Source organism: Adiantum capillus-veneris, chromosome 14 (genome assembly GCF_014529385.1).
Source record: "Adiantum capillus-veneris isolate H3 chromosome 14, ASM1452938v2, whole genome shotgun sequence".
NCBI classification, from domain to species: Eukaryota; Viridiplantae; Streptophyta; class Polypodiopsida; order Polypodiales; family Pteridaceae; genus Adiantum; species Adiantum capillus-veneris.
Genome location: NC_140944.1, coordinates 129,987,075 through 130,010,523, shown reverse-complemented (window position 1 = coordinate 130,010,523; position 23,449 = coordinate 129,987,075). Strand labels below are relative to the sequence as shown.

Genomic DNA, 23,449 nt, shown 5'->3' with positions numbered 1-23,449 from the left:
AATATGAGGGCTAACTTTGTATGTGGTTTCTAATTTTTGAAATGATTAAGAAGAAGAAGAAGAAGAAAAAGTGTGACGTTTGTCTGAAAGATGACTATGTTAAGGATGATTGTCCGTTGGTGTTTAAAGTTTATCTTAAAAGAGATGTTTGCAAGTATTTTTGTATGACAGATTTGTGCACAAAGGTCTTGAAAGTTTTCAAACGTTGTCATAGAGCATCATCAAGGGGGAAGTTTCATGTAGCCAAGGAGAAGTTAGATGATTTGGAATGTTTACTTGAAGATGCATAATTGGAGTATCTTTTTGAAGACAAGGATAGAAGACTAAAATCTTGTTCTACCAAGAAGGGAGTCAGATGTTTTCAAAAGGCATGTTTGCATTTGACAGGGAAACTTGAAGAGGAGTTTGGGTTTGATGAGAGTAGTGATGATGACAAAGAGGATTGGAGTTATCCAATGGGAGTGTTCATGATTAAGGAAGAGGGAATTGCACATTGGTGTGAGCCAAAGAAACCACCAAAATCCCATAGAAACCCCTACACCAAAATCAAGCAACTACCCAAAAGAGAGAATTCTTCAATTTTACAACCTCAATGATGCATTGAATGTGTAAAAAACTAATACACTTTCATCAAAAAAGCAGAAATCTAAATTTTCAGTAAGCAAAAGAACTCAACTTGAAATTACGGAAGGAGGATTGGAATACCTTGATGTTCAAAAATCCATTCTTTTTGGAAATTATCTTTATTTTGCAATGCAAGATCAAAATAGAAATCCAAATGAAGTTATGTTCGCTGATTTTGAAGCTTACTTCTCTCAAATGGAAGATCATGCATATATTCCTGAATGCAAACAAGAGTAAGCTGAGATGCAAGGCATTGATTCAAATTTTTTTGAAGTGTTTATGGAGTTCCTCGCAATTGAAAATGATCTTGAAAGTTCTCAGATTGAGGAGGAGTTTATATATTTATTTGTTTTACAACCAAATTCAGATTTTTATGATGTTCTTGAGGAGGGACTTGAGAAAACTAATGTAGGTCTGCAAAATTTGTGTGAAGATGATGCTAATACTTTGTTTTATAGCTATGAATTAATTTAGATTGAACCAAAGGAAGATCAGATTGATTGTTTCTTGAATTTACAAAATCAAGAAAATGGGTTTTTGGAGCCTAAAGATTTTGAAGCAAAGTATCAGTGTCCTAAGATGTTGCAATGTTGAAGAAGCATTGCTTGATGGTTCCAAAGAGGTTTTTTCATCTTGAACCAATTCTAGGTCATTATCAGGTGAACTCTGATTTATTGGAAGTGTTATCTAGTACAAAGTGGTCCCTAAATTTGATTATAGAGATGCATACCAGTTGTATGAGCATATTCTCAAACTCAAAAGTTGCAGATATTCAAAATTTTGAAGATTTTTGAGATCATATTTCTATGTCTAAAGAGCATATTGCTGATTTTCTCAATGCAAAAGTTGCAAATAAAATTTTGCAGATGCAAGATGTTGCATTTGATGACTCAGTGATCCATATTTTATATTGTCTAAATCAGATTTTGCGGATTGATGATTAGGCAAAGAGGGTTTTTTTCCTGATTTTGCAAAAGTCAAGTGGAAATCAAAAGTGTAAGGTCTCTGACCCCGATCAAAAAGAGCACCCTTGTACCATGTAATGAATATAATGGAAAAAGTTACTATTTTTAGCAGTTTTCCAAATTCTGTCAGTGCCATGATGTTTAGAATGTTTTAAAGCTTCGAAATGTGAATTAAAATAATTTTTGTAAAAAAATTCCAAAAATAGCAAGTTTTTGGTCACCCGACCTATCCAGTTTTGATCGTCTCGAAAAACTGCAACCGTACCCCAAATTTGCAAAACATGCATTTTCGGACCCTGGGGGCTGCTAAATATGGCAGGTACTCGAGCCAGTACGTCTTAGTTAGAGATTTGTATAGCAATTTTCGGCATCAAAATCCGACTCGTATGACCCGGTTTAGCCTAGAACCAAATTTCCTAAAAATTGTCTGGGGAGGTACCTGGGGCCCGAGGCTGTGTGGGAACAGGTTCCAACCCACTCTAGACCAGCTTTAGTAGCTAGGGGGCGCCCTCTTGCCTTGTGGGAGTCCTGGGAAAGCTGCCAAGCCAGTAACTAAGTCTCAGAGTCAGTTAAACTAGCCAACCTGACACTTGGAGAGTAGGGAACTAGACTTACCATGCAAGGACTGAGTGCTCACTCACATGCTTATAGCAGCACAACTCGATTTTCAGCCTGTAGGATGATAGCGGGAAAAAGAGCAGTGCAATCGGGTGGCCTCTGTACTCATGCACACTCCACAAACCACGCCTCATGCAAACAAGCAAAGAACAAAACAAAGGGGGCACCACCCTAAATTAAGAGGTTTAGGGACCTCACACATAGTGCACATAGGCAAGTGAGACTTCTGGCATTATGATGGCATCAAAACATATGGCAAAACGAAGCTTAGGGACCTTATGTAGCATATATATACACAAGACACCAGCTTAACAATACAACGGCATCTGATCATACATAACAAGGGTATAGAGAAGCAAGCCAAGGATGGCATAATCCCTTGTCAAAAACAATCAACCCAACAAGTAGGTATGATCCTACTAGCAACACATCAATACCTTAGAGAATGATGGCGAGGATGGTGGCCATGGAGCATGAGAGAAGACTCCTTATTTAGGTTTTAGGGCTAGTAATGTAGCATACTAGAGGGAGAGAGAGAGAGGGAGAGAGAGTAGAGCTCCATCCATAGCTCCTCGTTGTGAGCAATGTCGTCATAGCTTCATTGCTTGGTGAAGTGGGTGAAGTGTTGGTTTTGAGTGAGAGAAGGCCTCCTTATATAGGTTTCTGAGAGGGTTTAGGATTAGGGATAAACATGCTTAAATCCGCTGATTGGGGTTACTTTTTGCTTAGGGTGGTCAACAGGTTGAGGTCACCTGATATGTCACCATCAAGATATTCTCTAGAGTGATGTGAGAGGGGAGGGTAAATGCTGATTTTTCTGATTGTGACACATGAGGATAAGGCCTTGGCCAGCATTTAAGAGCAGGTAAGGTGGCTGTTGAAACTGGAGGTTCTGCACATGTCAGGGGGGGACCTGCGAGGGGGTGGCAGCTCGGTCTTCCTGAATATCAAATTCTCAAAAAATCCTCAACCATGGCTTCTTTTGACATGTGTTCTTTGAAAAAATCAGCATGTCTCTTTTCAACTCAAAAGTCTTTATCCCTGTTGACTCACCTTTACCATAAGATTTTCCCCTTTTCTCCTCCTGTAACTGCATTGTTGATGCCCAATCACTGCTTCTAGTAACAGTGAACTGTTACCTACCAAATACTTATGGTGCAGTAAAAAATATTTACCATGGGTAAAAAAGTTACTGTAGGTAAAAAGTGATTTGTATTTACCATGTAGGTGAAAAATATTTACTGTAGGTAACAAATATTTACTGCGGTAAAAAAATATTCACTGTCGGTAAAAACATGAAAACGGAGTATGCTGTGCTGTGAGTCCACACGAACATCCTCGTGTAAATTTCACTAGAAATTCACACCTAGAATGGGCTATTCTGTAGATATAAGTTGTAGGCATGCATAAGAGCTCGTTCCCACGTATCTTCTGTCCATGGCACTTTTTACTCTTTGGTGCTTGTGAAGTAGATTTTTCTTCTCTTTCGAGATCCCTTGGACTAGAGTATCCTCATCTCCCCAACAACTGACTGTGCCTTTATTGCATCTTCAGAAGGGGTCCTAAAAACCATGCATCATATAGCCCTCCCCCTTAAGCTAGAGGTATTTGATGCCTCTAGCTATAGGTTGTGCTACAATAGGGTTCTCTTGAATACTTACCCACCTGGTACCAATTGAATTTTCCATGTTACTGCTTTCTTAGCTGATGCACCCTGTTTAGTCCTTTCTGATGAATAATTGTATCCATCCATGACTAACAACTGGTCTCCTAGACCCTTGAAAGCCATACCCCATCCATTGTCAATATCCACTTTCACTGGTAGCATTCTCTTTTTTTCTTTTTTTCTTCTCTTTTTTTCCTTCTTTTTTTTTTTTTTTTTTGAAACGACTATGTACATGATTGTTACCTTAGTTGGAGCTCGAATATGATGAGCTCTCCTCTGAACCATCCTTAGCGTTGATTTCACCAGCATATGGCTGTGAAAGACGACATTGGTAGGCCTTCAATCGCCAACCATTTACTGGGGTCTGATGTACCTTACCATCTAGGTCACATAGTTGGTAACTACCATTTGAGAACCTCTGTATCACTACAAAAGGGCCTTCCCACTTAAGAAAGAACTTACCATCCTTCCTGCGATCAAAGCGATTGTCGTATCTGAGCACTAAAGAACCTTCCTTGATACCTTTCTTGACAAGGTTGTGATTGAACTTCTTTCGTTTCTTCTCTACCTGGGCTACATAGTACTTCACTGGTGACTCTCGATCTAGCCCTAACCTCTCCAAATCTATGATTCTTCCTTCCACCTGCTTCTCTTGACTATCCTCTTGATGTGCTTTTAGAACTCGGAGGCTCGCTAGCTCCACTTCTATAGGCAATAGTGCCTCTTGCCCGTAAACCAAGTGAAAAGGTGTATACCCCAAGGATGTTTTAAAGGATGTTCTGTAGGCCCAAAGTGCTGCATCTAGGTGTTTGTCCCATGCCTTAGGATGTAAATGCACTTGCTTAGTGATGATTTTACATATAAGACCATTTACCTTTTCCACAAGACCATTGCACTGAGGGTAGTATGGTGTAGAGTGCCTGTGCTTGATTTTTAACTTGCTCATCAATTGCCCGACTAAATCAGCTCGAAATCCCGGCCCCCTATCCGAGAGAATCTCCAAAGGTGTGCCAAAACGGCAACAAAGGCATTCAAAAATGAAATCACTCACGTCCTTGGTTGTGATGCGCTTTGTGGGACGAGCTTCTGCCCATCTGGTCATGTACTCCACCCCCATAATGATGTATTCCTTCCCTGATTCAGTGCAAGGTAGTGGCCCTATTGCATCTATCCCCCATTTTTCAAATGGCCTATAGGTTTTGATTGGATGCTGATTTTCATGGGTAAGACACCTTGGTCCAGCTTTTTGGCAAACCTCACATGTGCGGCACCAATGTTGTACATCTCGATGGAGGCTTGGCCACGTGAACCCTGCTTGTAAAATCTTTCTGCTAGTAATCTCTTGTGCAAAGTGGCCACCACACACACCTTCATGAAAACTAAACAAAATATCGTTTATCTCTTGGGATGCAGGAACTCTCCTTAAGACAGCATCTTTCCCTCTACAATACAAGTCCTCATTCACTAAGCTATAGTTGGTAGCCTTTTTTGCCAACCACCTACGTTCACTTTTACTCATACCAGAGGGTGCTTCACAATGCTCAAGAAAGTAAAGTAAATCATGCAGCTCCTCCTTTCCCTGGTATAAAGGACTTTTCACAAGGATAGCACCTACTATGAGAGTTTGTAGTTCTTCACCTGCTAAGGCTTCTGCTTCTCGATTTTGATCTCTAGGTACAAAGTGCACTCGAACTTCTTTAAAACCCTTCAACAAGGCCTTTGCTTCCCTCATCTTAACAGACAGTTTGTCATTTTTACAGGCCCATACACCAACCATTTGCTTAACAATCAACATGGAGTCACCAAAAACATTTAGCTTTGTGATGCCTTGAGAAAGACAACATTGCAACCCTAAAACAAGGGCATGGTACTCAGCCTCATTGTTAGAATGAACCTCTTTTAGATGAAACCCTTTTGTAAAGATCTTCTCCTTCCCTGGACCTAATATTACTATGCCTGCTGATGCCTTGTCTTTGGTCCTCTTGTAAGCCCCATCAAAATACAGACTGTGTGCTCCCAGTAGAACTTCAGGCTCTGGGATAGGCGGTACCTTACTAGGTGCCTCTTTCTTGGCCTTCTCATAACACCTTTGTGTGAGGACATCTGCCAAACAAGCACGGGTGGAATCCTCTACTTGTAGTGTGTAGTCAAACTCTTGAAGCTGCACCACCCACTTTGCTATTCTTTTAGACAATTCCATGTGTTGTAGGGCATATGGAAAAACCTCCTCAGTTGTGATCACCACAAATTGTCTCGGAAGTAAGTAAGCCCGAAACTTCTCCACTGCAAACTTAAGAGCTAGCACCAATTGCTCAGTTGCGCTGAAACCCTTTTCAGCAGCTGTCATCACTCTACTAGAGAAGTAGACTGGTCTCATGAGAGATGTCTTTGGGTCTTTTTGCATCAAGACAGCTCCTAGAGCTTCTAGACCTACACTAGGATTTACATAGAATAATTCACCCCATGTGGGTTGTAGGACGACAGGCAATGAGATCAAAATGGTTTTAACTTCTTGAAAGCACCTTTCACCCTCCTCACTCCATGTCAATGTAGTGTGTTTAGTGAGCTGCTGCAAAGGATAGATTGCCTGAGAAAGGAGATGTATGAATCGTCCCATGTAGCGAACCTTTTGAATGAAGGAGACTAGTTGCTTCACGTTTGAAGGAGTAGGTAAAGCTAACAATGTCTTTACCTTTTCAGGGTCAGTCTCAATACCATCTTGAGACACAACATTGCCTAGTAGAGTGACCTTACTCTCACCTATGTGGCACTTGTCTTTATTCAATTGCCCACCCAATTGGGCCAGACGGGTGAAACCTTCATCAACCTTGGAGAGATGTACTTCCCTAGAGCTGTAAATGCAAAAATCATCAATGAAGACTCGTATGGACTTACCAAAGTAAGGTTGAAACACCAAGTTCATAAACCTCTGGAAAGTAGCTGGGGCATTAGTTAAACCAAAAGGCATAACTCTATAAGCAAAACACCCCCAAGGTGTTATGAAGGTAGTCTTTCTTTGGTCTTCATCTGCAATTCTGATTTGGAAGTAGCCTGAGTACCCATCACACACTGCGTACCTTTCATGACCAGCCACTTCATTTAGTATTTCATCTTGAAAAGGCAAAGGAAAATGGTCCCTTTTTATGGCTGCGTTTAGAGGCTTGTAATCCACACATACCCTCCACTTCCCATTTTTCTTTGGTGCTACCACAACTGGAGACACCCACTCAGAATCTTCCACTTGGTAGATAAATCCTGCCTTGAGTAATCTTTTTACTTCTTTTAAGAGTGCATCTTGTTGCACTAGCCCTAATCTCCTTAGCCTTTGCACCACTGGTTTGGCACCTTCCTTTAATTGGATATGGTGTTGGGTTACCGTCACTCCTTTAATGTGCTCATAATCAGTTATAAAGAGGCCGGCATGCTTCTTTAGTACCTGCAAATAGGGTTCTCTCTCTTCTTCTAGTAGGTCCGTAGCTAGCATCTCCTCTAAGCCTATGGCTTCTTCCTTGTTTAGAGAGTCTTGACCACCTTCTCCTTCTGGGTTTCGCAGTATTATACCCATGACTTCCAACGAGCTAGCATCCTCCTCAGATGACTCATCCTTAGATGAAGAACAGCTGCTTGTGCTCCATTCATCCATAGAAGTCTCCATCTCTAGGTCTTGTTGTCTACCTTGCTTCATGTCATACACAATTTTTTGTTGCTTGCCACCTACCTTATGATTTGGTCGCAACTCAAGGGAACCTGTCTCCCAATCTTGCCTAGCTTTCATAGCCATAAGCCAAGGTCTTCCAAGGATTAGCGGATAGCCCTCCCCCTTAGTTGGGATCACATAAGCATCAATTGAGATTGCAACACCAAAAGCTGAAACCTTCACTCCATTAACCTTTCCCACACAAGCCACCCTTACATTATTTGCCATCTTAGCTTGTAAGGAAGTTTGCTCGTTTACTTACAAACCCAACCTGTGCATTAATTTCTCTGTCATAACACAAATCTCGGCTCCACCATCTACGTACACATTGGAGACTCTCTGACTCTTAATCTCTGCATTAATGACTGGTACGATATCCTTCATGCCTCTTGCACTAATAGACCCAATTGACTTTGCCTTAGCCCTCCTGGTGCTGACCATCTTAGACCAGGTTCTACGCATCTTTGGGGAAAGGTGGAGGAGTTGCTGCCATGAAATCTTTGGTCCTTGCTTACTCACATCTGCTACCAGGTCGTAAGGTATGGATCCTACCCCAAGTGGAAAGTCTTCTACTCCTATGTGCCTCCTTGACCTAATCTTCCTTTTCTTGTCTCCTATCACTTGGGAGGAACCCTCATTCCCTTTATCCGGCTCTGAAGCTTCCATTTCATCAGTTCTTTGTCTCCTAACTCTCTTTATTGGCATGGCAACAGCTTCCTCCATTTTTTCTTTCCCTTTATCCTTACCATTGTCAAGACTTATGACAGAGACAGCCCTGTCCTCCCCTCCCGATGGTAGTGGAGGGATCTCTGCTAGGTGCTTGTGGTGGTGGAGGAGGGGGTCTCAATATTTGGATTGGTGGAGCCACATGTGCATTTTGTCCATTTAGTGGCCTAGCTCGAGGAGGAGTGACTTGCTGGCGAGGAGGCCGTCTTTGATTACCATTTCCTTGATAGCGTCGTGGATGGGGGCAATAATACATGCCGTGACCTACCTCTCCACAGTTGTAGCAAATGTACTCACGTGCTTGCCTTTGTCCTTCTTGTCTATTTCGTTCATTTCCTGGCTGGGGAGCCCTTACACCTTGAACCAGATTTATGGACAGGCTCTCTAGTTGATTGGTGGTTTGTTGAAGTAACTCTTGTTGAGAGGACTCTTGGTCTGTTGCTCCTGTCCCTGCTACTACCCTTGCCGTCGGTTGAGCTAGCGGTGGAGGCTCCATTCCCCCTTGTAGTTGAGCTTGGAATTTTAACTTCCTATCCTTCTCCCTTGCATAAGTCATAGCTTTATCAAAGGTATCTGGGAAATTACCTTTTACCTTTTCTCGAAGGGTGGGGTAAAGCCCTGCCAGGAAACAGTCCTTCTTTAGGCATTCTGGCGCCCTTTCTCCTTCACCTAGTGATGCACACCATTTCTCCCACAGGTTGGAAAACTTTCCTTCATAGCTTCTATAGTCATTGGGTGATGTTTGGCGTAGCTCTAAGAGCTGTCTCCATATCTCCTCTGGAGGCTCATTGCGGAGAAATTCTTCGATGAAGGCCATCTTTAAGGACTCCCAGTCTCTTCTTTCTTCAGGTGCCAAAGTTTGATACCATAATTTTGCACCTTCCCTCAAGACCAAAGGAAAGGCCCTTAACTTAGTAGCTTTGTCATCCCTTCCCGATACCAGAAAGGCCATTTCCAAATTATCCAAAAAGTCTGGAGCAACCTCCCCAGGCTTACCATAAAGATTAGGGAAGGCCATAAGTGAGAGAGTAAACAATTACACAAACAGCTCCAATTTATTTTAAAATAGAGTATGGTAATTACAATTTGGAGCTTTAGCACAACTTAGCTCAAAATAGGATGAAGATCGACACATCAAAGGAATGGTAATAGTCTAGTAAGGGTAGAATGACAAGATGAGGAGAGCGCAAGATTTCCCCAAGTCTCTCGGCTCCAAACAACAGGGCTATTCTTTGCTGATAAAAGATTTTTCTATCAATACAAATATTCACACGAATATGACGCACAAAATGGAAAGGAAACATGCGGGGATCATCATTCTCATTATTGGCATCCATACTTACACACAAGAGCCTAGCTTAGTTGCACCACCTTGGGACCAATGAGCCTGATCAGCCACAGAAGGTCAGCACCTCGGATCACTTCGACTCTTCCTGATGCATCTGTGAAGACGTAAGGCGTGATGGCAACACTTTGTACAATGCTGAGCCTTTTAGCAAGCAACAATTGGATGCTATTACCATAATCAGCATGACGAATGAAAGTGACACCATTAATGTGCAGCACATCATCAACTAAGATAGTTTCCTTAGATTGAGATAACTTCTTGAAAATTAGCAGCAAAGGTAGGGCAGGGAGGCTTTTCACCCGGTCTCCAAAGCACTTTGGACAATATCCAAAGTGATCTTCACGCGGACAGGAGGTTGGCTTGGGATTGGTGGTGTCTGGATTCACAAAGTGCACTGGGAGCACTCGCAGACGGGCGGCAATCTTGTAGGCAAGCCTTCGCCTCTTTGCTTCAGGAGGATTTAGGGGTGAGAGTCGTGGTTGCAAGTTGGAGGTTGAAGTTGGTTGCTCACTAGCCTTTTTCTTGCCTGTAGTGGTCATGTAATCCCTTATTAATGAGATTAAGCCAAATGTTACCTTACGCTTGAGCACGCGCTGCGGCCTTGGGCCACTTAGGTGTAGAGGTGATCTTCCTCCTCTTAGTCGGCTCCTCAGGAAAGAGAGGTCTGGTGATGCTTTCTCTTCCCTTAATGTGTGTCACAGTACCTTCGTGTATGTTGATGTAGAATATTTCAAGCTCGTGTGCGTTGGAGGTTTCTGGAGCACTCATAGGTTGAGAGGAGAGGTATATCAAGCTCTTCTTCTTACTCTCCTTCGTTGGCGACGATCACGAACAAGGCATGTAGAAGAACTTACTTCTTGAATTTCAATGACACTGCAACCTGGTAACAAGACCTTGATGAAAGCTTTTAAGGCCTCTAAAGCCTCCTCCTCTTCTGTTCTCCAATTTGCAAACTCCTCACGCCATTCGTCCATGTTGTAGATTGCACATCTTCATTGCTTGTGGACTGAAGGTCTGTGTAGCCCTCCTCAGTTGGGGCACCAAAATGATAGCGGGAAAAAGAGCAGTGCAACCTGGTGGCCTCTGTACTCGTGCACACTCCACAAACCACGCCTCATGCAAACAAGCAAAGAACAAAACAAAGGGGGCACCACCCTAAATTAAGAGGTTTAGGGACCTCACACATAGTGCACATAGGCAAGTGAGACTTCTGGCATTATGATGGCATCAAAACATATGGCAAAACGAAGCTTAGGGACCTTATGTAGCATATATATACACAAGACACCAGCTTAACAATACAACGGCATCTGATCATACATAACAAGGGTATAGAGAAGCAAGCCAAGGATGGCATAATCCCTTGTCAAAAACAATCAACCCAGCAAGTAGGTATGATCCTACTAGCAACACATCAATACCTTAGAGAATGATGGCGAGGATGGTGGCCATGGAGCATGAGAGAAGACTCCTTATTTAGGTTTTAGGGCTAGTAATGTAGCATACTAGAGGGGAGAGAGAGAGAGGAGAGAGAGTAGAGCTCCATCCATAGCTCCTCGTTGTGAGCAATGTCGTCATAGCTTCATTGCTTGGTGAAGTGGGTGAAGTGTTGGTTTTGAGTGAGAGAAGGCCTCCTTATATAGGTTTCTGAGAGGGTTTAGGATTAGGGATAAACATGCTTAAATCCGCTGATTGGGGTTACTTTTTGCTTAGGGTGGTCAACAGATTGAGGTCACCTGATATGTCACCATCAAGATATTCTCTAGAGTGATGTGAGAGGGGAGGGTAAATGCTGATTTTTCTGATTGTGACACATGGGGATAAGGCCTTGACCAGCATTTAAGAGCAGGTAAGGTGGCTGTTGAAACTGGAGGTTCTGCACATGTCAGGGGGGGACCTGCGGGGGGGTGGCAGCTCGGTCCTCCTGAATATCAAATTCTCAAAAAATCCTCAACCATGGCTTCTTTTGACATGTGTTCTTTGAAAAAATCAGCATGTCTTTTCAACTCAAAAGTCTTTATCCCTGTTGACTCACCTTTACCATAAGATTTTCCCTTTTCTCCTCCTGTAACTGCATTGTTGATGCCCAATCACTGCTTCTAGTAACAGTGAACTGTTACCTACCAAATACTTATGGTGCAGTAAAAAATATTTACCATGGGTAAAAAAGTTACTGTAGGTAAAAAGTGATTTGTATTTACCATGTAGGTGAAAAATATTTACTGTAGGTAAAAAATATTTACTGCTGGTAAAAAAATATTCACTGTCGGTAAAAACGTGAAACGGAGTATGCTGTGCCTGTGAGTCCACACGAACATCCTCGTGTAAATTTCACTAGAAATTCACACCTAGAATGGGCTATTCTGTAAGATATAGGTTGTAGGCATGCATAAGAGCTCGTTCCCACGTATCTTCTGTCCATGGCACTTTTTACTCTTTGGTGCTTGTGAAGTAGATTTTTCTTCTCTTTCGAGATCCCTTGGACTAGAGTATCCTCATCTCCCCAACAACTGACTGTGCCTTTATTGCATCTTCAGAAGGGGTCCTAAAAACCATGCATCATAGGAGTCTATTTAAAGGCCTGCACACACACACACCCACACACACACACACACACACACACACACACACACACACACACACACAGTGCATACACACACACTTACACACACTGGGAAGGTTCTGCCAGTTCACACACTTTTTGAAGGAGAAGCAAGGAGAAAGGTGCTGCCGAATTCTCCTCTCAAGAAGCTCGATTAGATCAGAAAATTGAGAAGATTATCAGCCCTTAATCATGGTAACCACGGTTTAATTAATGCCAGCTGTAAATTCCTTTCTCTACCATCTAAATTCTTCGTCTATTATGCTTATTCCTAGTCGTAATTCTCTATAGTTACTCTCTAAACTCTCTTTAACCATATTTTATTATGTAACCATCACTCCATAGCTGAATTATCAGCCATTCATCACTCTCGATTAATGATTAGTGCATAATTATTGTAATTTTCTCTCTCTAGGTAACATAGTAATTAATCGGTAAGCTAGTAGTTGTGTAGATTGAAGAGAATCATTCTTTCTATCACTCATTAATATTGGAACTAAATTAATTTCATTTCCTTGATGCATTAAGGTGTAATTAAGAAAAAATTAATCTGTCATTAAGTCTCTATGAGTTGACTTTCCTCACACATATGCATAAGGTAAATCTGCATCATCTAATTGCTAGGAAAGAGATTAATCATACTTAATTCATCTCTCTGGTAATTCCCTTAGTGAAATCCTAATTATTCTAAATCAGGTAAGCCGAATAACTATCTTTAGAGCCGGTTCTCATAGGATTATGTGTCATCCTTAATGATTGCTATACAAAAATCTAGACCTCTCATATAGGAGGGATTAATTAATGTCGCTAATCTATCTATTGGATTATTATGAAGCTTGCGAACCTTAGCTCTTTCTCCAAGTTAATTAATTAAAGTAGTGAGACAAATGGCTCCGGTTAAGAGGACACGCTTCGGTGGTACCCATGACCGCGAGGCGGGAACCAGCAATGTCAACACGAAGGGGAAAGCCCCCATGGAGGAACAAATACCGGCCATCTCATGGGCCATCGATGAAGAAATGGAAGAGGTAGATCAAATTTTCGTTCAAGTTGTTTAAATTAACATTGCATATGTTAGTTAGGAATGAACATATTCCCAAACATGTTGGAGAAATCCGACGGAAACCTCGGCATTAAATTCACTGTACATTAAGTTCTAAAAGTAGGAAGGAAATGATTGATGGGTATGCTGTTTGCAAGAGGAAAGAATGTCTGCTACGGAAAATTTAACTCGACATGTTCATTTTACTTACAATGTTGAATCAGTCCTGACCCCCCTACTGATCACAAGGAGCAGAGTTCCTCGTTAAAGGGCTCTTGAATCCACGACTTGCTTTCTATGTGGTGGATACCCACGACTTGCTTTCTATGCGGTGGGAACCCACGTCTTGCTTTCTATGCGGTGGGAGTGTCCATGACGTGCTTTCTATGCGGTGGACATACCTACTTGTATGGACAGCTAAGCGACAACGGGAGGAGTGAAATCTCGTTGGAGGGGGGATGTTGTACCTCCAGAACATTGGAATTTTTATGAATAAGTTTGAGTAGAATTTTTACTAGAATTTTGTCTTGGTGTTGTTTGCAATACTGGTTGAAGGGTTGTCTTAACGAACAATGTGATTCGGAATTAAACAAGGAATATCTATGTTGAATAACCTTTGTGGTAGTAATTAGGTCACACAAGGAAGTGTGAGTGTGGGGGTGGAAAGTGGGGGCTTGGCTCGGGTTGCCAATGCCTACGAGATGGGTGGTCCCGATTGGTCGGGAACTCTCTGTCCCCATAGTGCTTACTCAATATTAGTAATGCTCATTGCCCCTAGAGAGGAGAATTCTCGAGAGTACGTGCCTCTGAAACATGGGGAAAAAGGCACTCGGGTTTTCTCTCCTCTTGGAAGGTGGGTCTTAGAATCGCTGGATAATTCAAGTATTCTTCCCCTGCGAGGTGGTGCTAGATCTCCCTGCTAGTAGGCTCGAACTCGACTCACTTTGTGATGAGAGATTGTCCACTAGTCGAACCCCGAACCATTTTGTTTGCTTGCGCAATAGATCTAGTGGCCACTAGGTTCACCATCAAATCCGCTGGTTGATACGGCGAGGTGGGGACCTCACACCTGGTACTAGAGCCTGGGTTAGGCTGGGAAATTAAGCCGTATTGTTTGAATATTTAAATAAGGAACTGAAAGTATATAGGTAGCTGATCCGAATTCCTTGCATTGGTGTTGCAGGAAGACCCCGTGCTCAAATATCGAAAGTTCCAAGTGTTTGAGCTTATTTATGAGCAAGCTCGAAGATCCCTAGTTTACCAGTTCAGGCGAGATTTCATGGAGATAGTGTTGAAGGCTTATACGCCACACTCCACTCGCATTGATAGAGGATGGGAACTTGATTGGACATTTCCAAGAGGGGTTTACTACATCAACGCTCGGAAGCTAGGATGCCTGGCTACCTACTTGAAGAAGATATGTTGGGGAGAAGAGTTGAGAGTAATAGAGATATTCTACTTGGTGCCTACACAATTGGACCAGACTCCAATCAAACCATCAACGACTGGCTCTTGGAGAAGGTCACCAATGTGATCCCAGCGAACCGAGTCAAAACCTTTGGATTACTGAAAGCGAAACTCTGGCTCGATATCTTAGTTTATTATCCACTCAAGAATGAGTATAGGAACTATTACACGAATGAAGTAGTGCATAATGTCAATACCATCTCCTAGCCGTATGTTATACGCAATCCATAAAGCCATGTAATAAGCTGATCATCAGTTATCCTAAACCTTGAGGGGTTTCAATCGTAATAAATTTTCATCAATAAAGTGATTTTTGTCTATGAATCTCTGTCTCTTGATAAAGTAGAATCTTGAATTTTATTTAAAGTCTCGTATCTATTTTGAAATCCAAGTAATGGTATCAACAATTCGTATAATCGTAGGTACCGCTTGTTGCTCTGTACTTGGCAGTGCAAGAGAAGAAGCTCCTCCTTAAGCAAGCCCAACCTCTGATCTTTAAGGGCAAGGGGGAAAATGTGGAGAGAGATGCGGAAGTATGGATGGAAGCCATGGACGATTACTTTGAAGCCGCGGGGACCCAACCCGTAAATCAGACCATGCTTACGATGTTCCGCTTGACTGGCGATGCCAAGATATGGTGGAAGCAGCATTGCAGGGACATGGATATTAAGGGATCTTCCCAATCCTGGGAAGACATTAAAGCTGCAATAATGGGGCGATATTTACTGCCTGCCTATAGAACCTTGAGGATGAATGAATTCTTTTCACTTCGGCAGCTGAATTCATCTGTCGAAGAATACTATGCAAAGTTTGTCACTCTTCGGAGATATGCTCCTAAGATGACCTTGGAACAACAGGTGGCAAGGTTCTGCCAAGGACTAATCGATCCCCTGAATACTCGGTTGGAAGCTCTCACGCCGACGACGCTACAGGATGCCTTGTTGAGGGCCAAACCTCTAGCTCTCGAAGTACAAAAGGCTAATCAGAACAGGAGGAATCATTGGGCAAAGACGACAAGGACCACTGCTTGGGATAACAGACCAGCCAACCACGCATATAACCAGCGCCCTATTGTGGCTACCACCACAACCATGGAGTTCCCTGATGTTCGATGTTATGGCTGCGGCGAGCATGGACATTACAGATCCAATTGCCCCAGGAACATTCAGGCAACCAATGCCAATGCCATACCCTTGAATAACCGTGGGCGTGGCCAAGCTAATGGAAGAGGAGGATGAGGAAGGATGAACAGAGGACGAGGGCGTGGAGCTACCGCCAGAGTGAATGCCGCAGTGGTACAACCAACTGTGGGTGACGAAGCAGTGGAGAGAGCAACCCTACATGCTGCAATTGACAATCCCAATGGTTGCGAGCAATACACATTCATTCATACGCCAGGATCTCTCAGAGGCAAACAAGTTAACTTCCTTATATATTGTGGTAGTACTCTTTTATTTCTTTCACCCAGATGCATGAGGAAGCTAAAGCTCAATAAGTATCCAACAAGCAAGCTAGTTGTAGAATTAGCAAACGGGAAGGAAGTAGTATCTCAACATTCTGCAGGAAAAATCCACTTTGATTTAGGGGGACACCCAACTTCTGCCCAATTTTGAACCCTACCCTTAGGATTCTTTGATGGGATACTAGGGATGGAATGGCTAAAGCAAAATAGGGCCCACATACATTGTGCACAAGGGAATTTTACCTTTACAGATAACTTGGGTAATGAAGCCTTAATCGAGGGGGAAAATGGGAGACCTAAGGCTACTCTAGTTAAGGCCAGCACACTTTTGAAGGGACTAAGGAAGGGTTAGCAAATTTATGCGGTTAAACTCAACAAGGTGGACCAATCAGATACCTCACTTCGACCAAACTAGTTGAGGGAGTATGATGATGTATTCCCCGAAGACCTTACGAATCTTCCACCACATAGAGAGGTAGATCATGAGATTGAGACTATCCCTGGGTGTAAACCTATCTCAAAAAGACCTTATAAAATGTCACTTCCGGAAGCCATCGAACTCAAGGAACAACTTAGGCAGCTCATTGAGCAAGGATTCATTCGACCCAGTACTTCTCCTTGGGGTGATCTAGTTCTTTTTCAGAAGAAGGATGGGAACTTAAGACTATGCATAGACTACCGGGACTGAAGCAGGTAACTGTCAAGAACAAGTATCCAATTCCAAGGATTGACGAACTCTTGGACAGACTCCATGGCGCCAAAATATTTACAAAGATAGATCTAAGGTCAGGATATTACCAAATCAGGATCAAGGAATCAGATATTCCATATATCTAAGGTCAAGATATTACCAAATCAGGATCAAGGAATCAGATATTCCAAAGACAGCTTTCAATACTAGGTATGGGCACTACGAGTTCACAGCAATGTCTTTTGGTCTAACAAACGCTCTTGCAAGCTTCAATTGACTTATGTAGGATATTTTCAGACCTTACCTGGATGATTTTGTCTTGGTTTTCTTTGATGAAATTTTGATCTATTCTAAGAACGAGGCAGGTCACGAAGAACATGTTCGCAAAGTACTTGATCTTCTTCGGGAACACCAACTTTTCGCTAAAGAGAGCAAGTGCACTTTTTTCTCACCAAAAGTCAACTATCTTGGATTTTTCATATCGGATGAAGGGATTTCAGTGGACCCAGACAAGGTCAAGGACATCATTGATTGGCCTCAACCATCCACTGTCAGTGAAGTAAGAGGATTTCTTGGGATAACGGGATGGTACAGGATTTTTGTCAAGGACTATGCGCGTATTGCTACACCTTTGATGGAACTCCTAAAGAAATGAATGAGGATCGAATGGAAGACCGAGCATGAGTCTAGCTTTTCTAAGCTAAAAGAATTCTTGGTCTCAGCTCCTATTTTAAAGCTTCCCGATTTCAGTAAGGAATTTGAAGTAGCAACCGATGCTATCAAATTTGCTCTAGGCGGAGTTCTTACTCAAGAAGGAAGACCAGTCGCGTGTACTTCACAAAAGCTGAGAGATCATGAGAAGAATTATCCTACTCATGATTTGGAACTTTTAGCAGTTATTCATGCGCTGAAGTTATGGAGACATTATCTTCTTGGGCGCAAGTTTCAGCTGGTTACCGACCACAAGAGTTAAAAATGGATTTTTACTCAACCTATTCTCAACATGCGACAACGACGATGGATAGAGCTATTACAGGAATATGACCTTGACATAAAGTATAGACCAGGGAAGGAAAATGCAGTCCCAGATGGTCTTAAATCCTTTCTCGGGGCTATCTCTATTCCAAATAACCCTATCTGGGATAGAATCAAAGAAGCATCTTTAGTAGATCCAGAATACCAGCATATAGTATCACTAGTCCAGTAGAATAAGATGCCTGAAGCTAAAGATTACTCTCTTATGGGAGGATGTCTTTACTACAGACATAGACTCTGTGTACCGAGAGACCCAGCTCTAAAGAAGGCCATTCTGTATGAAGCACATGATAGCCCTACATCCGGACATCCACGCTATGCTAAGACTCTTCATGTTGTCAGGAGGAGTTATTTTTGGTCTGGAATGAAAGGGGACATACTTCGCTATGTGAGGCAATGTCTTTCTTGTCAGCGGATAAAGGCCGAAAGAATCAAGTTACCAGGGAAACTTCAACCTCTCGATATACCCCAGATGAAATGGGAATGCATCAGTATGGATTTTGTTACAGGAGGTTATGATTCTGTTTTCGTGGTTTTTGATATGCTCACAAAAGTGGCTCATCTAATACCCGTAAAGACAACCTTTACTGCTTTAGATGTTAGTTGGATATTCATCAAGGAGATTTTTAGGTTACATGGTCTGCCCAAGCGTATCGTCAGTGATAGAGATGCCAAGTTTACATCAAAATTTTGGACTTCTCTTTTCCAATCTATTGGGTCACAATTAGCCTTCAGTACAACATATCATCCGCAGACAGATGGGCAAACTGAGAGAGTTAATCAAGTCATCGAGGACATTCTCAGAGACTATTGTTCACAAGAGCCAAAGAAGTGGTTACAATATCTACCTTTGGTGGAGTATGCTTATAATTCTTCCGAACACAGAAGCATTGGAATGTCACCTTTCAAAGCTCTTTATGGACAGGACTGCTTAGCACCACTGAACTTCTCAAATCCAACCATCATGGTAGAAGCCTCTAGAAAGATGTTAGAAGATATGGAAGCACAGACTAGAGCTATTCGCCAGGATATTCAGGCCGCTCAGGATAGACAAAAGCACCTATGCAGATAAGAACCGTTCAGAAAGAACTTTCAAGGAAGGGGATAAAGTTTTTCTGTGAGTCCGACCAAAGAAAAGCAACTTATCGCTAGGCAGATATAAGAAGCTCAGCCCAAGGTAATATGGACCATTCGAGATCGTTAAGGTTGTGAGTGACCAAGCCTACAAGCTAAAGTTACCTGCAAACTTGAAGGTTCATGATGTGTTCCACGTCAGCTTACTCAAACTCTATATTCCTAACCCTGATCAATTTTTGGATTCAGATCAGATAGTCATGCCAGCACAAGGAGTTCTCGAACTCCAACCTGACTATGTACTTGAAACAAGGGAAAGGAAATTACGCAACAGAACTATCATGGAGCATCTAGTAAAGTGGAAGGATTACCCTGAAGAAGATGCAACTTGGGAGGACGAACCAACGCTCATAAAAGACTACCCAAACACATTCATGAGATGAGGACATCTCAAATTTTTCACGTGGGGAGGTTGTAAGGTCTCTGACTCCGATCAAAAAGAGCACCCTTGTACCATGTAATGAATATAATGGAATAAGTTACTATTTTTAGCAGTTTTCCGAATTCTGTCAGTGCCATGATTTTTAGAATGTTTTAAAGCTTCAAAATGTGAATTAAAATAATTTTTGTAAAAAAATTCCAAAAATATTAAGTTTTTGGTCACCCGACCCGTCCAGTTTTGATCGTCTCGAAAAATTGCACCCGTACCCCAAATTTGAAAAAAATGCATTTTCGGACCTCGGGGGCTGCTAAATATGGCAGGTACTCGAGCCAGTACGTCTTAGTTAGAGCTTCGTATAGCAAATTTCAGCATCAAAATCCAACTCATATGACCCGTTTTAGCCTAGAACCAAATTTCCTAAAAATTGTCCGGGGAGGTACCGGGGGCCCGAGGCTGTGTGGGAATAGGTTCCAACCTACTCGAGACCAGCTTTAGCAGCTAGGGGGCTCCCTCTTGCCTCGTGGGAGTCCTGGGAAAGCTGCCAAGCCAGTAACTAAGTCTTAGAGTCAGTTTAACTAGCCAACCTGACACTTGGAGAGTAGGGAACTAGACTTACCATGCAAGGACTGAGTGCTCACTCAGATGCTTATAGCACCACAAATCCATTTTCATCTTGTAGGAGTCTATTTAAAGGCCTTCACACACACACACACACACACACTTCTGCTCACACACACACACACACACACACACAATGCATACACACACTTACACACACTGGGAAGGTGCTGCCGGTTCACACACTTTTTGAAGGAGAAGCAAGGAGAAAGGTGCTGCCGAATTCTTGTCTCAAGAAGCTCAATTAGATCAGAAAATTGAGAAGATTATCAGCCCTTAATCATGGTAACCACGGTTTAATTAATGCCAGCTGTAAATTCCTTTCTCTACCATCTAAATTCTTCGTCTATTATGCTTATTCCTAGTCGTAATTCTCTATAGTTACTCTCTAAACTCTCTTTAACCATATTTTATTATGTAACCATCACTCCATAGCTGAATTATCAGCCATTCATCACTCTTGATTAATGATTAGTGCATAATTATTGTAATTTTCTCTCTCTAGGTAACATAGTAATTAATCGGTAAGCTAGTAATTGTGTATATTGAAGAGAATCATTCTTTCTATCACTCATTAACATTGTAACTAAATTAATTTCATTTCTTTAATGCATTAAGTTATAATTAAGGAAAAATTAATCTGTCATTAAGTCTCTATGAGTTGACTTTCCTCACACATATGCATAAGGTAAATCTGCATCATCTAATTGCTAAGAAGGAGATTAATCTGCATCAGGTAATTCCCTTAGTGAAATCCTAATTATTCTAAATCAGGTAAGCCGAATAACTATCTTTAGAGCCGGTTCCCATAGGATTATGTGTCATCCTTAATGATTGCTATAAAAAAATCTAGACCTCTCATATAGGAGGGATTAATTAATGTCGCTAATCTATCTATTAGATTTTTATGACGCTTGCGAACCTTAGCTCTTTCTCCAAGTTAATTAATTAAAGTAGTGAGACAAATGGCTCCGGTTAAGAGAACACGCTTCGGTGGTGCCCATGACCGCGAGGCGGGAACCAGCAATGCCAACAGGAAGGGGAAAGGCCCCATGGAGAAACAAATACCGGCCCTCTCACAGGCCATTGATGAAGAAATGGAAGAGGTAGGTCAAATTTTCGTTCAAGTTGTTTAAATTAATATTGCATACGTTAGTTAGGAATGAACATATTCCCAAACATGTTGGAGAAATCCGACGGAAACCTCGGCATTAAATTCATTGTACATTAAGTTCTAAAAGTAAGAAGGAAATGATTGATGGGTATGCTATTTGCAAGAGGAAAGAATTTCTGCTAGGGAAAATTTAACTCGACATGTTCATTTTACTTCCAATGTTGAATCAGTCCTGACCCCCCTACTGATCACAGGGGGCAGAGTTCCTCGTTAAAGGGCTCTTGAATCCACGACTTGCTTTCTATGCGGTGGATACCCACCACTTGCTTTCTATGCAGTGGGAACCCACATCTTTCTTTCTATGCCGTGGGAGTGTCCATGACGTGCTTTCTATGCGGTGGACATACCTAGTTGTATGTGCAGCTAAGCGACAACGGGAGGAGTGAAATCTCGCTGGAGGGGCGATGTTGTACCTCCAGAACATTGGAATTTTTATGAATAAGTTTGAGTAGAATTTTTACTAGAATTTTGTCTTGGTGTTGTTTGCAATACTGGTTGAAGGGTTGTCTTAACGAACAATGTGATTCGGAATTAAACAAGGAATATCTATGTTGAACAACCTTTGTGGTAGTAATTAGGTCACACAAGGAAGTGTGAGTGTGGGGGTGGAAAGTGGGGGCTTGGCTTGGGTTGCCAATGCCTACGAGATGGGTGGTCCTGATTGGTCGGGAACTCTCTGTCCCCATAGTGCTTACTCAATATTAGTAATGCTCATTGCCCCTAGAGAGGCGAATTCTCGAGAGTACGTGCCTTTGAAACATGGGGAAAAAGGCACTCGGGTTTTCTCTCCTATTGGAAGGTGGGTCTTAGGATCGCTGGATAATTCAAGTACGCTTCCCCTACGAGGTGGAGCTAGATCTCCCTCCTAGTAGGCTCGAACTCGATTCACTTTGTGATGAGAGATCGTCCGCTAGTCGAACCCTGAACCATTTTGTTTGCTTACGCAATAGATCTAGTGGCCACTAGGTTCACCATCAAATCCGTTGGTTGATAGGGCGGGGTGGGGACCTCACAAAAGGGATATGATATTTTGGATGTTTTTCATGACACAATTGCAGAGTTTGTTGAGTGGAATGATTGTTTCATATAGAAGTAGTTGTTTTGTCTCAGATTTACCTAAATTGCTTGATTTTGAAGAACAAATATATATGGATCATCTTTTATTTGGATGCTGGGAGCATTATCTCTTTATTCACATGTTGTTGAAGGCTGAATATGCAGATTTTCAAATTCAAGGAGGTTTGAAGATACAAGAGGATATTCAAGGTTTGGTGCTTAGATTGCAAGAACCTGATTTTCAAAGTCAGATTATCATGTTTTAGAAGTTGCAGAGGCTGATTCTGCTAATGTTTACTTCCTGCTCTTGGAGAATTGACATACTTATTCAAGTTTGGTTTCATAAGCTCATGTTCTACTATGAGCTCTCATGTGACATATTCCTTTAAGGAAATTTTGGGGGATGTTTAGTTTCTCTCTATGATGTATTTTCTGTACCTTGGTTTAAATACCAGACACTACACTTTCCATCATATGAAGATCTTAGCATTGAGTTTGTCATAGTGCCATATGGTGTATTTGTATATCTTGGATTAGGTTTCAAGCACTATACATTATGCTATATAGTAACTAGGGACTCTTGGGAAAATAGGATAAGGCATTTGACTTTGATCAAGCGATGTGTGCATCCGAGTCGAATTTCTATGAAATCTGACACCGGGATGTGCCATGTGTTGACTGGATATTATATGTTGAGTTTGAATATTCTTGGGTCTGAAATTGGAATGCTGCTCTGAGTATTGCTGGCTATAAATATTATTGAGTTTGATATTTGGTCAGTCAGATATTTACTGACTCTGATTATTGCTGAGTTTGAATATTTGTTGGGTTGGAATATTGCTAGGTTGGATTTTGGTTAGGTCGGATTTTGTTGACTCTGATATTTTATGCCAATAACAATTTTGGGTTGAACAGTTATAGCCATTAGTTGGTATTTGTATCTGGACAAGTTTTGAGTAGGGAAATGCGAGAGAAGCTTTAGCCATGGTGTTCTTGGCTCTTTCTGATCTTTTCTCTATGTTTTGTTTGCTGATTTTGAAGTTAACTGGTTGGGTCTTTTGTTGAGTCTGATCATGGAGTGAGTATTTATTGTCTGTTTGAGATCATGTGTGAGAGAGAGATTCTTGTGTTGTTGAACCCCC

At 41.8% G+C, this 23,449-nt stretch overlaps 1 pseudogene; it reads left to right on the top strand.

The window, feature by feature from the left end:
* The first annotated feature begins 1,346 nt into the window (after positions 1–1,346).
* On the top strand, positions 1,347–22,573 carry LOC147443114 (uncharacterized; annotated as a pseudogene).
* The last annotated feature ends 876 nt before the right edge of the window (positions 22,574–23,449 follow it).